We start from the raw sequence: 16,373 nt of genomic DNA, 5'->3' as shown, positions 1-16,373 counted from the left end.
AACAGTAGAGTCTACGAGCTCGCCGAGCAGTGACCAGACTGAAACAGTACAGTCTACGAGCTCGTCGAGCAGTGACCGGACTGAAACAGTACAGTCTACGAGCTCGTCGAGCAGTGACCGGACTGAAACAGTACAGTCTACGAGCTCGTCGAGCAGTGACCGGACTGAAACAGTAGTCTACGAGCTCGTCAAGCAGTGACCGGACTGAAACAGTACAGTCTACGAGCTCGCCGAGCAGTGACCAGACTGAAACAGTACAGTCTACGAGCTCGTCGAGCAGTGACCGGACTGAAACAGTAGAGTCTACGAGCTCGTCGAGCAGTGACCAGACTGAAACAGTACAGTCTACGAGCTCGTCGAGCAGTGACCGGACTGAAACAGTAGAGTCTACGAGCTCGCCGAGCAGTGACCAGACTGAAACAGTACAGTCTACGAGCTCGTCGAGCAGTGACCGGACTGAAACAGTACAGTCTACGAGCTCGTCGAGCAGTGACCAGACTGAAACAGTACAGTCTACGAGCTCGTCGAGCAGTGACCGGACTGAAACAGTACAGTCTACGAGCTCGTCGAGCAGTGACCGGACTGAAACAGTACAGTCTACGAGCTCGTCGAGCAGTGACCGGACTGAAACAGTACAGTCTACGAGCTCGTCGAGCAGTGACCGGACTGAAACAGGAGAGTCTAGAAGTGTTATGTCACACTCTGTAAGATACCGTTAAAGAGTTAACAACAAAACATAAACAATGGAGCTGATACATTTCTACACGCAACTTAAAATCGTAACGTTTGCTTAAAAGAATCGGGCAGTAAATACTGGTACATTACATGCATACGTGTTCACTTGTGTACAATAATTATACATTGATTGTACAAAACATTAGGAACACCTTCCTAATATTGAGTTGCACCCCCTTTTGCCTTCAGAACAGCCTCAATTCATTGGGGCATTTAACTCTACAAGGTGTTGAAAGCATTCCACAGGGATGCTGGCCCATGTTGACTCATGCTTCCCACAGATGTGTCAAGTTGGCTGGATGTCATTTGGATGGTGGACCATTCTTGATACACACAAGAAAATGTTGAGTGTGAAAAACCCAGCAGCGTTGCAGTTCACCCTCTGAATGGCACACATACGCAATCGATGTCTCAATTGTCTCAAGGCTTAAAAATCATTCTTTAACCTGTCTTCTCCCCTTCAGCTACACTGATTGAAGTGGATTTAACAAGTGACATCAAAACGGGATCATAGCTTTCACCTGGTCAGTCTATGTCATGGAAAGAGCAGGTGTTCCTAATGTTTTGTACACTCAGTGTATGTGTATACTGGTATCGTTATTGTATGTTATCAGAATGTTAGGGGACAGGGAATCCCAAGAAAGAAATGCATACCTTATATTTTCTACAATATTTTAGTTGTAAAACGTATTGATCAGGAAGTTACAAAGTGATTAAATGTAATAATAAGATGGTGGAATATGATTGTATGTAAATATGTTGTCTATGTAATTATATTGTGGTCCTCTGTAGGTCAGTTGGTAGAGCATTTTTCTTGCAAAGCCAGGATAGTGGGTTCGATTCCCAGGACCACCCATACTAAAAACATATATGCACCTAAGTCGCTTTAGCTAAATGGCATGATATAAGAGGACTCTTTTATTATCTAAGGAAGTCTGATCTTGCACTGTATTATTTTAACCCAGTGCTTTCCCTGTTATAGTGAATGTTCTGAATATTTACTATGCTTTGAATCAAATAAAGTATTTCATATGAAAAAACTGCACAGCCTCGCATCAAATACCCAGTCATCAGTGTTTGCTCCACCGCAGGGACCATTTAGAAAGTGAAAGTTCAGCAGAGACGCGATGCAGTGTTTCTCATCATCATGGTCATGAAGCAATGTTTGTTTGCTGGCCATTCATCCACTTCCTTGTGGGGGCAGGTTGTTTGTCAGATTTGTGCTGTAGTAAGTGGGTGTCTGGTACTCCACTGTGCTGTCCATTACAGCACACACACTCATTCATGAATAAATGAATGTTGATTGGATTTGAAAGGGATATGACTAATAAGCCACCATTTACATCCAGTCAGGTAGAGGAAGTTATTTGGCAGTCAGGTTAGGGAGTGATAATAATAGCTTCGGTTCATGACAATCTTTGGCTTTAACCTTGTACTGCATTGGGCTACACAGGGTCACACAGAGTGCTTCTTGTTAGTCTTAAACAAATCTACTTTGAAACAAAAGTATACACCTCATACACATGGTTATGGGCATTAAACACAAGACACCATGTACCATGTCAGATATAGAGTAGAAATGTATTCCATTTGGAATTCTCATCCCAATATGACACTTTATATCACAGAAGACTTAAATATAACATCTGCAGTTGTTTTTTTAATAATATGAATATCATTCTACCCATGAGGCCACTAGAGGGCGATTTGGTCATTTTGACTGCAGGAAAGGGTTTTAAATGGAAGTTCTGTTTATATAATACAGAAGGAACCGCTATAGAAAGTGCTAACGCTGAACTGCACGCTCCTTCATGATAATAAAATCTTCCTTGGAAGTCATATGTATATGGGTGATTTTGCAAATACGGGCCTTTTTGTGTCTCAGGGTTAGATTTGTATGATAAAATGTTCATTTAGATTTTTTTCCCCCACATCCATTAAGTAGAGACTAAAATAACAAACCTTCACTGTTTTGCACTGTTTTTGTCCTGCCTCACACCGACTTTTGACATTCTCCTATCTATTACACTTACAAAAGTCTTGATAATTAAACAAATATTTAATACACCTGTTTAAAAAGAGTCAAATAAATGGAAACTATATACATATTAGAAGTGAATAAGCCATTTCATACTTTTTTTTACACAAAATACAGTCGTCTCTAAGTATTGTGTCATTACCACCACGACAAGAAAATTATATGATTACATGATTATATGACTTTATGACTTTTTTAAGTTTGTTTACTTGATTACCATGGACATGAATAGTGGAGGGGAATTCCAATTTTGATGCCAGGAAATTATAGAAAAATAAAGGTAAATATGACTTGAGAAGATATTTGTATTGTACATCATTACCAAATCGACTAATTATGTGTATTTAGGATACATTGTATGCTAGCTGGGGTTAGCATGCTAGAATAATACTGTAGAAATGTCATTCCCACCACACCTCATTACCACCACATAATGAAATGTGATGGTAAGGACCGAATGTAGTGGTAATGACAAAATGTATTAAGTCATACATTTTTACTTCCCTGAAAAGACAAACATATGACATATATGATCATGGTTAAGTTGAAATTGAACACGTATTTCCTTAGGTTGATTGAGTGATTTTGATGTTTATTTATGTGACTTACTATGGTTATTTATATGAAATGTTTCTATAAGATGTCCCCTAAATCAACCAAGGAAAGGACAAGGACATACACTATATATACAAAAGTATATGGACACCGTATGTACCGTCATAGGATGCCACCTTTCCAACAAGTAAGTTCGTCAAATTTCTGCCCTGCTAGAGCTGGCCCGGTCAACTGTAAGTGCTGTTATTGTGAAGTGGAAACGTCTAGGAGCAACAACGGCTCATCCGCGAAGTGGTAGGCCACACAAGCTCCCAGAACGGAACCACCAAGTGCTGAAGCGTGTAGCGCATACAAATCGTCTGTCCTACATTGGAACACTCACTACCGAGTTCCAAACGGCCTCTGGAAGCAACGTCAGCAAAGTTACTTCGTTGGGAGCTTCATTCAATGGGTTTCCATGGCCGAGCTGCCGCACACAAGCACAAGATCACCATGCACAATGCCAAGCTGGAGTGGTGTAAAGCTAGCCACCATTGGACTCTGGAGCAGTGGAAACGCTTTCTCTGGAGTTATGAATCACGCTTCAACATCTGGCAGTCCGACAGATGACTGGGTTTGGTGGATGGCAGAAGAATGCTACCTTTCCCAATGCAGAGTGCCAACTGTAAAGTTTGGTGGAGGAGGAATAATGGTCTGGGGCTGTTTTTAATGGTTTGTGCTAGGCCTTCAGTTCCAGTGAAGGGAAATCTTAACGCTACTGCAGACAATGACATTCTAGACTATTCTGTGCTTCCAACTTTGTGGCAACAGTTTTAGGGAAGGCCCTTCACTGTTTCAGCATGGCAATGCCCCGTGCACAAAGCGAGGTCCATATAGAAATGGTTTGTTGAGCAGGTGTGGAAGAACGACTGGCCTGCACAGAGCCCTGACCTCAACCCCATCGAACTCCTTTGGGATGAATTCGAACGAATGGTCTGTTCTATATCTTCAATCAAATTAAACATGTACAGCTGTGAAAATGTTTAATGGTATTTAATGTTTGTTTAAAAAAAAAAGTATTTAATGGTATTTTTCGTCAGATGTTTTATATGAAATGTAATATCCACCACAGTCATTACCACAACACCAAGTCATTACCATCACGGTACATTTTTTTGAGGCAAAGGTGCATTAAATTACAATTGATATTGATGATTTTTCCCATATGTGAACCTTATATGCTTGTTTATAAGATACTTTCTAAAATAATGTAAAATATTAAGATTTTGATGTAAATACATGTTGGAGTATCATCAAGGCATATATGAACATTTAGACATGGCAATGATGAATACATATAATTAAGAACTTCCAAATAGTAAATAAGTAACATTAAAAAATACAGTTCATGTGAAATGTTATATAAAGTACCATAGGCACTATTTCTGTCATTTCCTTTTCAATTAAAATAGCAAATTTTTATGACGTGGCACTGGTGGTAATGACGTTTCTCCTCGGTTATTTGGGGATACCGATAAAATAAAACTTAAATATTATGGTCTCAGCCACTATTAGATCTTGTTTCCAGACAGAGTGAAGAAAATATTCAGATAGATAAAAATGAGTTTCAAGAGGTTTCATTTTCCAAAACATTCAACATCCCAAAGTTCCCGTATTTACAAAATCAACCATATACTGTATTCTATTCTACTGTATTTTAGTCAATGCCAGTCCAACATTGCTCGTCCTAATATTTATATATTTCTTAATTCCATTCTTTTACTTTTAGATTTGTGTATTGTGGTGAATTGTTAGATACTGCTGTACTTTTGGAGCTAACATCTGCTGTGGACGTGTAGTGGACGTGTAGTCCACTTGTCATTCCAATCTCCTTTGCATTAGCGTAGCCTCTTCTGTAGCCTGTCAACTATGTGTCTGTCTATTCCTGTTCTCTCCTCTCTGCACAGACCATACAAACGCTCCACACCGCGTGGCCGCGGCCACCCTAATCTGGTGGTCCCAGCGCGCACGACCCACGTGGAGTTCCAGGTCTCCGGTAGCCTCTGGAACTGCCGATCTGCGGCCAACAAGGCAGAGTTCATCTCAGCCTATGCCTCCCTCCAGTCCCTCGACTTCTTGGCACTGACGGAAACATGGATCACCACAGATAACACTGCTACTCCCACTGCTCTCTCTTCGTCCGCCCACGTGTTCTCTCACACCCCGAGAGCTTCTGGTCAGCGGGGTGGTGGCACCGGGATCCTCATCTCTCCCAAGTGGTCATTCTCTCTTTCTCCCCTTACCCATCTGTCTATCGCCTCCTTTGAATTCCATGCTATCACAGTTACCAGCCCTTTCAAGCTTAACATCCTTATCATTTTATCGCCCTCCAGGTTCCCTCGGAGAGTTCATCAATGAGCTTGATGCCTTAATAAGCTCCTTTCCTGAGGACGGCTCACCTCTCACAGTTCTGGGCGACTTTAACCTCCCCACGTCTACCTTTGACTCATTCCTCTCTGCCTCCTTCTTTCCACTCCTCTCCTCTTTTGACCTCACCCTCTCACCTTCCCCCCCTACTCACAAGGCAGGCAATACGATCAACCTCATCTTTACTAGATGCTGTTCTTCCACTAACCTCATTGAAACTCCCCTCCAAGTCTCCGACCACTACCTTGTATCCTTTTCCCTCTCGCTCTCATCCAACACTTCCCACACTGCCCCTACTCGGATGGTATCGCGCCGTCCCAACCTTCGCTCTCTCTCCCCCGCTACTCTCTCCTCTTCCATCCTATCATCTCTTCCCTCTGCTCAAACCTTCTCCAACCTATCTCCTGATTCTGCCTCCTCAACCCTCCTCTCCTCCCTTTCTGCATCCTTTGACTCTCTATGCCCCCTCTATCCTCCAGGCCGGCTCGGTCCTCCCCTCCCGCTCCGTGGCTCGACGACTCATTGCGAGCTCACAGAACAGGGCTCCGGGCAGCCGAGCGGAAATGGAGGAAAACTCGCCTCCCTGCGGACCTGGCATCCTTTCACTCCCTCCTCTCTACATTTTCCTCTTCTGTCTCTGCTGCTAAAGCCACTTTCTACCACTCTAAATTCCAAGCATCTGCCTCTAACCCTAGGAAGCTCTTTGCCACCTTCTCCTCCCTCCTGAATCCTCCTCCCCCCCGCCCTCCTCCCTCTCTGCAGATGACTTCGTCAACCATTTTGAAAAGAAGGTCGACGACATCCGATCCTCGTTTGCTAAGTCAAACGACACCGCTGGTTCTGCTCACACTGCCCTACCCTGTGCTCTGACCTCTTTCTCCCCTCTCTCTCCAGATGAAATCTCGCGTCTTGTGACGGCCGGCCGCCCAACAACCTGCCCGCTTGACCCCATCCCCTCCTCTCTTCTCCAGACCATTTCCGGAGACCTTCTCCCTTACCTCACCTCGCTCATCAACTCATCCCTGACCGCTGGCTACGTCCCTTCCCGTCTTCAAGAGAGCGAGAGTTGCACCCCTTCTGAAAAAACCTACACTCGATCCCTCCGATGTCAACAACTACAGACCAGTATCCCTTCTTTCTTTTCTCTCCAAAACTCTTGAACGTGCCGTCCTTGGCCAGCTCTCCCGCTATCTCTCTCAGAATGACTTTCTTGATCCAAATCAGTCAGATTTCAAGACTAGTCATTCAACTGAGACTGCTCTTCTCTGTATCACGGAGGCGCTCCGCACTGCTAAAGCTAACTCTCTCTCCTCTGCTCTCATCCTTCTAGACCTATCGGCTGCCTTCGATACTGTGAACCATCAGATCCTCCTCTCCACCCTCTCCGAGTTGAGCATCTCCGGCGCGGCCCACGCTTGGATTGCGTCCTACCTGACAGGTCGCTCCTACCAGGTGGCGTGGCGAGAATCTGTCTCCTCACCACGCGCTCTCACCACTGGTGTCCCCCAGGGCTCTGTTCTTGGCCCTCTCCTATTCTCGCTATACACCAAGTCACTTGGCTCTGTCATAACCTCACATGGTCTCTCTTATCATTGCTATGCAGACGACACACAATTAATCTTCTCCTTTCCCCCTTCTGATGACCAGGTGGCTAATCGCATCTCTGCATGTCTGGCAGACATATCAGTGTGGATGACAGATCACCACCTCAAGCTGAACCTCGGCAAGACGGAGCTGCTCTTCCTCCAGGGGAAGGACTGCCCGTTCCATGATCTCGCCATCACGGTTGACAACTCCATTGTGTCCTCCTCCCAGAGCGCTAAGAACCTTGGCATGATCCTGGACAACACCCTGTCGTTCTCAACTAACATCAAGGCGGTGGCCCGTTCCTGTAGGTTCATGCTCTACAACATCCGCAGAGTACGACCCTGCCTCACACAGGAAGCGGCGCAGGTCCTAATCCAGGCACTTGTCATCTCCCGTCTGGATTACTGCAACTCGCTGTTGGCTGGGCTCCCTGCCTGTGCCATTAAACCCCTACAACTCATCCAGAATGCCACAGCCCGTCTGGTGTTCAACGTTCCCAAGTTCTCTCACGTCACCCCGCTCCTCCGCTCTCTCCACTGGCTTCCAGTTGAAGCTCGCATCCGCTACAAGACCATGGTGCTTGCCTACGGAGCTGTGAGGGGAACGGCACCTCAGTACCTCCAGGCTCTGATCAGGCCCTACACCCAAACAAGGGCACTGCGTTCATCCACCTCTGGCCTGCTCGCCTCCCTACCACTGAGGAAGTACAGTTCCCGCTCAGCCCAGTCAAAACTGTTCGCTGCTCTGGCCCCCCAATGGTGGAACAAACTCCCTCACGACGCCAGGACAGCGGAGTCAATCACCACCTTCCGGAGACACCTGAAACCCCACCTCTTTAAGGAATACCTAGGATAGGATAAAGTAATCCTTCTACCCCCCCCCCTTAAAAGATTTAGATGCACTATTGTAAAGTGGCTGTTCCACTGGATGTCATAAGGTGAATGCACCAATTTGTAAGTCGCTCTGGATAAGAGCGTCTGCTAAATGACTTAAATGTAATGATGTAATGTCTAAATATGTGTATGTGACCAATACAATTTGATTTGATTTCAATAGCGTGTCAAACTCTGTCAAATCTTGACACAACACTGAAGAATAGGCTCCAGTCTATTAGCACTGGAGGCCATAATATTAGCCTGTCTCAAAACTATAATACACTCTTGGGAAAAAAGGGTTCCAAAAGGGTTCTTCTGCTGTCCCCATAAGAGAACCCTTTTTGGTTCCTGGTAGAACTCTTTTTGGTTCCATGTAGAACCCTCTGTGTAAAGGGTTCTACATGGAATTCAAAAATGCTCTATGTGGAACCAAAGGGGTTCTACTTGGAACCAAAAAGTCTTTTTCAAAGGGTTCTCCTATTGGGACATCCCAATAACCCTTTTAGGTTCTAGGTTATTTCTAAGAGTGAAAGCTGTGTGTTTTCAAATGGTGCACTTTTTCCAGTTGCTGGTATTGTATCGGCCATGGTAAGGCCTATGCATGAAACTTGAAAACCAATAGGATTTTTTTGGTGTGTGTGTGTGTGGGGGAGGGGTAAAGTGAGGGAGAGGAGAGAGATTACAGTGTGATTGACAGCTCAGTCAGTTATAGTGACAGTTGATCTGCTTATCTTCTTGTTCTTGTTGGTGGTGGGCTACAGCAAGCTATCTACTTTTCGAGATGACCGATCTCTTTCGAGGGAGGAGCTGGTTTTTACATATTGTTTGTCCTTACGTTTATGTTCGCTAGCTGGGCGGGCAAACGCCGCAGATTACTAAACTGTAAATCCATAAAAATGTGTGTACTATCCATGGTACTATCTCTGTTGATCACGTCTGCCAATCACCTTCTACGTATATAGGGGTTGTCTATACACAGCTGAGCAAGATCTCCGCCCGACAAACTAGTATCAGGTAAAATCATGTGTGTGTGTGTAATCGAACTATTGAGTTATAGAAATGTAATACCATCAGTGCAAGCTGTAAAATGACTCCCAATTTAGAACACAGCAACCTTCGTAATGTATCTAGCTAACTAGTTAGCTAGTGTGAGGTTCTGTGTTATACACTATAGCCCGTTACCATATCATATGTGATGGAATATTATCTGCTGTTGGCTTGTGTGGGTATGCAGTATGTGTTATGCAACATAGCTGACTTGAGACATTGTTAACAGTTTCAGGACCATGGGCCTTTCTCATGATGGAAAAATACAGAATAACATGAAGACAGGACCTGTGCAATGAGTAGTGGGGGCACATTCAGAACGTAGTGTTGCGAGAACAAACGGTCTTTTGTTAGATAACAGGAGCCAGGTGTGAGATAACTGTATTGAGTGTGTGAGCGCATAGATATTCTACACAACTACAAAGACTGACCGCTGAAGCACCTAGGAGGCTGGGACCAGCCTGTGCGCCAACAATCAACGATAGGCTGGGTGAGTTTAAACCACGGCCAGTCTCTACTCTGTGACAGGCCTGCTCGGAAGCAGGAACTACTTCTGTCAGTATATTATAATATAGTATGTTATATATTATTATAGAGTGTATTATAATATCTTTGTCAGGAACAAGTCAGTTCTCTGTTAGCCCTGCGAGGTGGGACAGAGAGCCCGTATATATATGCGAAAATTGCATTTACCACTTATTGCTGAGCTAATAAAAAATACATAGTATACAATTCGGTGACTCAGTGTCATACTTATCCTGATACCAGATTCGATTGACGCAACCCTAACACTAGTTACAACAAGTAAATCTTGCTAGTAGCTCGGAGGAGCAGATAGCTTTCTCACTAGCTATTATGTCATTCTGGGACAAGGAGCGTCCATTTGGTATGACAGGGTATAAGAGCCCCACTGTGGACGGTTCATAATACCCATAAAAAGGGATTTTTAATTTTTTTTAAATCACAAACGCTTCAAATGAAGTGTGTGTTTGGTGTAGGCTTTACCTTGTCGTGACGTGTTGATAAACGTGCCATTCTCTCTCGGGCAAGGTGACTTTTATTCATACTTTCATCTATGCTAATTATCAACAGAGAAGACGTCAGCACGACTACAAATTCCTGCAAGAAGCTCCTGCATGTCATCCCTAGCCGACACGGTCAGCTACCGTCCCCCAGCACTGAACTTCTTGCATTCCCTGTCTCTGTCTAAGCAAGACACTGACTAAACTTTTGCTAGCTAGTAAGCAGAGCAGTAGATTCATCTTTTTGTTTTACATATCCTAGATAATTGGTTATAAAGTATGTTGACTTTGGTGCCCAGTACAGACCTTATTGCAATTTTCAAGGATGAGCATTAAAAGGGGAGAAGGTCACTATAAATCTGGCCATGTGGAGAAGTGCAGCTATATTGAGGGGAAAGTGACCGGTTTGGTCAGCGCCAGTATGAGGGATAAAATGTATCCTGTGTCGGTGAGTGTAGCTATTAAGTTAAGTTGAAGCATTTTAGCAATACAATGTGTTCTGTACAGCAGTGAATATTCTACAAGGGCAATCACTAACCAGATTGCCAGATCCGGGGCAATCACTAACCAGATTGCCAGATCCGGGGCAATCACTAACCAGATTGCCAGATCCGGGGCAATCACTAACCAGATTGCCCCGGATACCAGACTTAGATGAGTGATAACTCCATGCATTCACACAGTCTTGATTTATAGAATCCTTCCCACTGTATGATTGATATGTCAAGTGATAAAATCCTGAGTTATCAAGAAAAACTGCACTTGTCCTCGTGAAAATAAGTGTAGTAAATATCCAACTTCATTTATATAGCACATGTCTTCCAGCATACGCATTTCAAGGTGTTCATAGTCATGCATTGAAAAGGCATGTGGCACTTAACATCCTTCCTCATGGCAGGTCTCTACAGGTGACACTGTGGTGACAGGTGACACTGTTGAAAATGAACATTTAGGCCTAATTAGCCAATTCAAAGGAGAAGAATATTACTGTGACAACGTTGTAGACTACTTCTATTATTTTAGTCCCTGCCAGCCCTCATACAAACTCCATGAACACAGAAACATCTGTCATTTTTTTGTTTTTGTTTGTGTGTTTGTTATTGTGATATTTGAGATAAATGCTGTAAGACTATGTTTTTTTTTAAATGCTGTTTTGCTATGTTTTCATTGGTTGTCTTCCAGTTAGGTTACACGTGCACGTGAGGTAGGTTACAGTAGGCTATTCTGTGAACTGTGAAATTGTGCCTGTTGTGTTGTTGACTAAAACTGACAATATACTTTCATTATTTTATTAAAGCAGAACTGTCTTTTCATTACTACTGCCTTGGGGAAGGGGGCCTAACCTGTCATAGGTATTGGGATGTATTGCAGGTGGATGCTCCATGATATTAACCACATAATCTGAAGGGCTGTATACAGTGAGTTATTTTAAAACTTTTCACCCTATACTATTATGAAAAGTGCCACTAATACTAAGTACCGTGGTGAGTTAAATGTGTTGGGCAACAGGGACACTACTATGTTTATTGCTCAACCTCCCAAGGCTGATCTGATAGAAACCCTAAAAAAACAGGTATTTCCTACCTCTTACATTTGGGCAACATCCAATTTGTAAGTCGCTCTGGATAAGAGCGTCTGCTAAATGACTTAAATGTAAATGTAAATCTACTGAACCAAAATATAAACACAACAACTCAACTATTTTACTGAGTTACAGTTCATATAAGTAAATCAGTGAATTTAAATAAATTCAGTAGGCCCTAATGTTTTTCACATGACTGGGAAGGGGTGTAGCCATGGGTGGGCCTGGGAGGGCATAGTCCCACCCACTTGGGAGCAAGATCCACCTACTGGGGAGCCAGGCCCAGCCAATCAGAATGTGTTTTTCCCAAAAAAGGGATTTTTACAGACTGAAATACTTAGTTCCATCAGCTGTCCGGGTGGCTGGTCTCAGATGATCCCGCAGGTGACGAAGCCGGATGTGGAGGTCCTGGGCTGGCATGGTTATTCGTGGCCTGAGGTTGTGAAGCCGGTTGGACGTACTGCCAAATTCTCTAAAACGATGTTGGGGATGAGCATAAGTGCCAGCTTATGGTAGAGAAATTAACATTCAATTCTCTGGCATCAGCTCTGTTGGACAATGCTGCAGTCAGCATGCTCCCTTAAAACTGGAGACATCTGTGGCACGGCGTTATGTGATGAAACTGCACATTTTAGTGACCCCAGCACAAGGTGGACTTGTGTAATGATCATGCTGTTTAATCTGCTTCTTGATTTGCCACACTTGTCAGTTGGATGGATTATTTTGGCAAATGAGAAATTCTCACTAACAGGGATGTAAACAAATTTGTGCACAAAATTTGAGAGGAATAAGCTTTTTGTGCAATGGGAAAATTTCAGTGATTATTTTATTTCACCTCATGAAACATGGGACCAACACTTTACATGTTGAGTTTATAGTTTTGTTCAGGATAGTTGACTGAGTCGTAAATAACGTAGCCAAGTATGCAGAATGGGAAGCACAAGAGGTCAATGTACCAGTATCTCTGAATCAGCTCCCCTGCAGGGCACCTGTCGGACTGCATCTTGTCAATGCTACAGTGCAGGGGTAGGAAACCCTGGTCCTGGAGTGCTGCAGGCACTTCATGTTTTTGATTTAGCCGACTTGGAAGACAAGGTGTGCTGAATTTAGGCACTTACTGAACTGATCAATTAGCCCGGTCGGGTGTGGTGACCAGTTGGAACAGAATCCTGCAGTACTCCAGGAACAGAGTTACCTACCCCTGCTTCAGTAGGTGCCATACATGTTTTAATGTAACATTCAACTGAACATAACTGCACCTTGTATCCGTATAGCTAACAGTAAGTAACATACCAACTACTTTTTGTCTGTTCCTGGAAAAGTTAAAGGCTGTGAAAAAGTGAATACTGGCCAGTTTGTATTCATACGTCGAGCTGCACGGGTGCAGGCTTTTGTTCCAGCCCGGAACTAACCCAACTGATTCAGATCATCCAGTCTCTCCAGTTATCGCTGGGTTGGACACCTCTGTTTTATAAAAGGTACCAATCAGAACTGCAAATGTGAACTCGGTTGGACCCACATGTAGAAAAGACTATGTGAAATAATCCACTGGTTATCCATTGTTAGACTGGCTGACCATTTTGAGCTCAGGCTTTTGTCAGTAAAAAGTAACATTTTACTTGAATATATAGGTTTTACTAAATACCTATCCACAGACTGTCAGCTTTATTGATTAAGCATAAACTACAACATGCTGTACTTTAAAAAAAAAAAGTTGCATCAGGAAATAGACAGCAGTGCAGTACTGCGGTAAACAGAGCTGTACAGCATTTCCTGAAGATTGAACACTGCATCATATTCTGTTTATGTTTACGCAAGTTGTTATCAGATTCAGATCATTTATCTTGATATTTGACACAGACAGAAAATCTGTGTATAGGTTCACCAAATGTAAGGTCACAGCAGTGTCATCGTGTTTTAAATCATACACTTTTACTCCCACACTTTTTTTTTAATCAGCCTTAGATGTTCCCTTCTGATGAAGGTGGGAAACTCACTCTGTGGTGGGCAGTGCGTCACACTGCACCCACTTTTCCACCTGTTACATCCTGAATCACTGTTATCCCTCTGCTCTAATCTGTGTGTGTTAGAGTTGAACCATCATGACTCAATCCCAGTGTTGTCATGATAGGAAACACGGTCTAAGGATTGTGTGGGTCTTTTTTCCAAGCCCTCTGATAAGCACGTTGACTTTACAGTTCCCAGAAATCATGAATGGGCACCCACCCACTGACTTTGTATGTGTGGGTATTTCTCCATTTTCTTTCTCTGCATTGTTGGAAAAGGGCCCGAAAACTAAGCGTTTCACTGTTAGTCCACACCTGTTGTTTACGAAGCATGTGACTTATGAAAATGTTATTTGAAGTGCAGGTCAGTAAATACCCCTCTCACCCACAGAGCAGTAGCTCCCATTAGGGGCTGTACAATATGTAGTTGTGATATGTTTCATCGGGATGGGATGTGGTGACAGATGAATCACTCTCACTCCTGTACCATGAGGCTTTCTCTCTTTTCTCCTGTATAAACAGTTTCCCCCCTCTATTTCTCAGTCAGTGATGCTGATTTACAGTCAGTGCATATAAGAAGCATCAAACAACAGCTTGAAAGAAAGTGATCTCTGCTTCCAGTTAGTTGGTTGATATAGGTCAGAGACTTATTTCAGAATTTTAAGGGCTTTCTGTATACAGTCGTGGCCAAAAGTTTTGAGAATGACATTCATTTTCAGTCTGCTGCCTCAGTTTGTATGATGGCAATTTGCATATACTCCAGAATGTTATGAAGAGTGATCAGATGAATTGCAATTAATTGCAAAGTCCCTCTTTGCCAAGCAACTTAACTGAATCCCCCCCCCCCAAACATTTCCACTGCATTTCAGCCCTGCCACAGAAGGACCAGCTGACATCATGTCGGTGATTCTCTCGTTAACACAGGTGGGACTGTTGCCAAGGACAAGGCTGGAGATCACTCTGCCATGCTGATTGAGTTTGAATAACAGACTGGAAGCTTCAAAAGGGGGGGGGGGGTGGTGCTTGGAATCATTGTTCTTCCTCTGTCAACCATGGTTACCTGCAAGGAAACACGTGCCGTTGTCACTGCTTTGCACAAAAATGGCTTCACAGGCAAGGATATTGCTGCCAGTAAGATTGCACCTATAAATCAACCATTTATCAGATCTTCAGTTGTTGTGAAGAAGGCTTCATGGTGCCCAAGAAAGTCCAGCAAGGGCAGCAGGCAGGTGTGAGTGCATCTGCATGCTTAGTGAGGCGAAGGCTTTTGGAGGATGGCCTTGTGTCAAGAAGGGCCATTTATCTCCAGGAAAAACGTCAGGTACAGGGATTGGACTGCTGAGGATTGGGGTAAAGTCATTTTCTCTGATGAAATCCCTTTCCGATTGTTTGGGGCATCCGGAAAAAAGCTTGTCCGGAAAAGACAAGGTGAGCGCTACCATCAGTCCTGTGTCATGCCAACAGTAAAGCATCCTGAGACCATTCATGTGTGGGGTTGCTTCTCAGCCAAGGGAGTGGGCTCACTCACAATTTTGCCTAACCTAAGAACACAGCCATGAATAAAGAATGGTACCAACACATCCTCCGAGAGCAACTTCTCCCAACCATCCAGGAAAAGTTTGGTGATGAACAATGCCTTTTCCAGCATGATGGAGCACCTTGCCATGAAGCAAAAGTGATAACTAAGTAGCTCGGGGAACAAAACATCAATATTTTGGGTCCATGGCCAGGAATCTCCCCAGACCTTAAACCCAAGAGGTGGGTGGACAAAAAACCCACAAACTCAAAGCATTGATTATGCAAGAATGGTCTGCCATCAGTCAGGATGTGGCCCAGAAGTTAATTGACAGCATGTCAGGGCGGATTGCAGAGGTCTTGAAAAAGACGGGTCAACAATGCAAATACTCTTTGCATCAACTTCATGTAATTGTCAATAAAAGCCTTTGACACTTATGAAATGCTTGTAATTATACTTCAATATTCCATAGTAACATCTGACAAATATCTGAAGACACTGAAGCAAGCAAACTTTGTGAAAATTAATTTGTCATTCTCAAAACTTTTGGCCACGACTGCAGTTGTCTAATGTTGGTGGGGCATGTTAACCTGTTAAAAGTACACTCAAGAAAAACGTTTAACAGAGATGCAAATGTACTTAGTTAGGCCCTGTCCTGTCCTGAATAAACCCTAACCCCTCCTCCCTAGGCACTAGAGTAGATCTAAAACAACTTGATAGGTGTACGGCTCTAAGCAACACCCTATTGCTTACACCTATCAAGTTGTTTCAGATCTACTCTAGTGCCTAGGGAGGAGGGGTTAGGGTTTATTCTGGACAGGACAGGGCCTAACTTTACTGGCCCAATAAGCACATCCTAGAGATATCCCTTATTGGAACAGCGGTAAGGGTTTTTGTCATTGGTGCAGGTGACCTGGGTTTAAGACCAACTAGGGCAGTCACATTCTTAGCAAAATATCAAATCGTTATTTGTCACATGCGCCGACTACAACATGTGGAGGTAG

Source organism: Oncorhynchus gorbuscha, unplaced genomic scaffold (assembly GCF_021184085.1).
Source record: "Oncorhynchus gorbuscha isolate QuinsamMale2020 ecotype Even-year unplaced genomic scaffold, OgorEven_v1.0 Un_scaffold_9:::fragment_4:::debris, whole genome shotgun sequence".
Classification (NCBI taxonomy): Eukaryota; Metazoa; Chordata; class Actinopteri; order Salmoniformes; family Salmonidae; genus Oncorhynchus; species Oncorhynchus gorbuscha.
The sequence above is the reverse complement of the archived record's forward strand: the minus strand, read 5'-3'. Positions refer to the sequence as shown.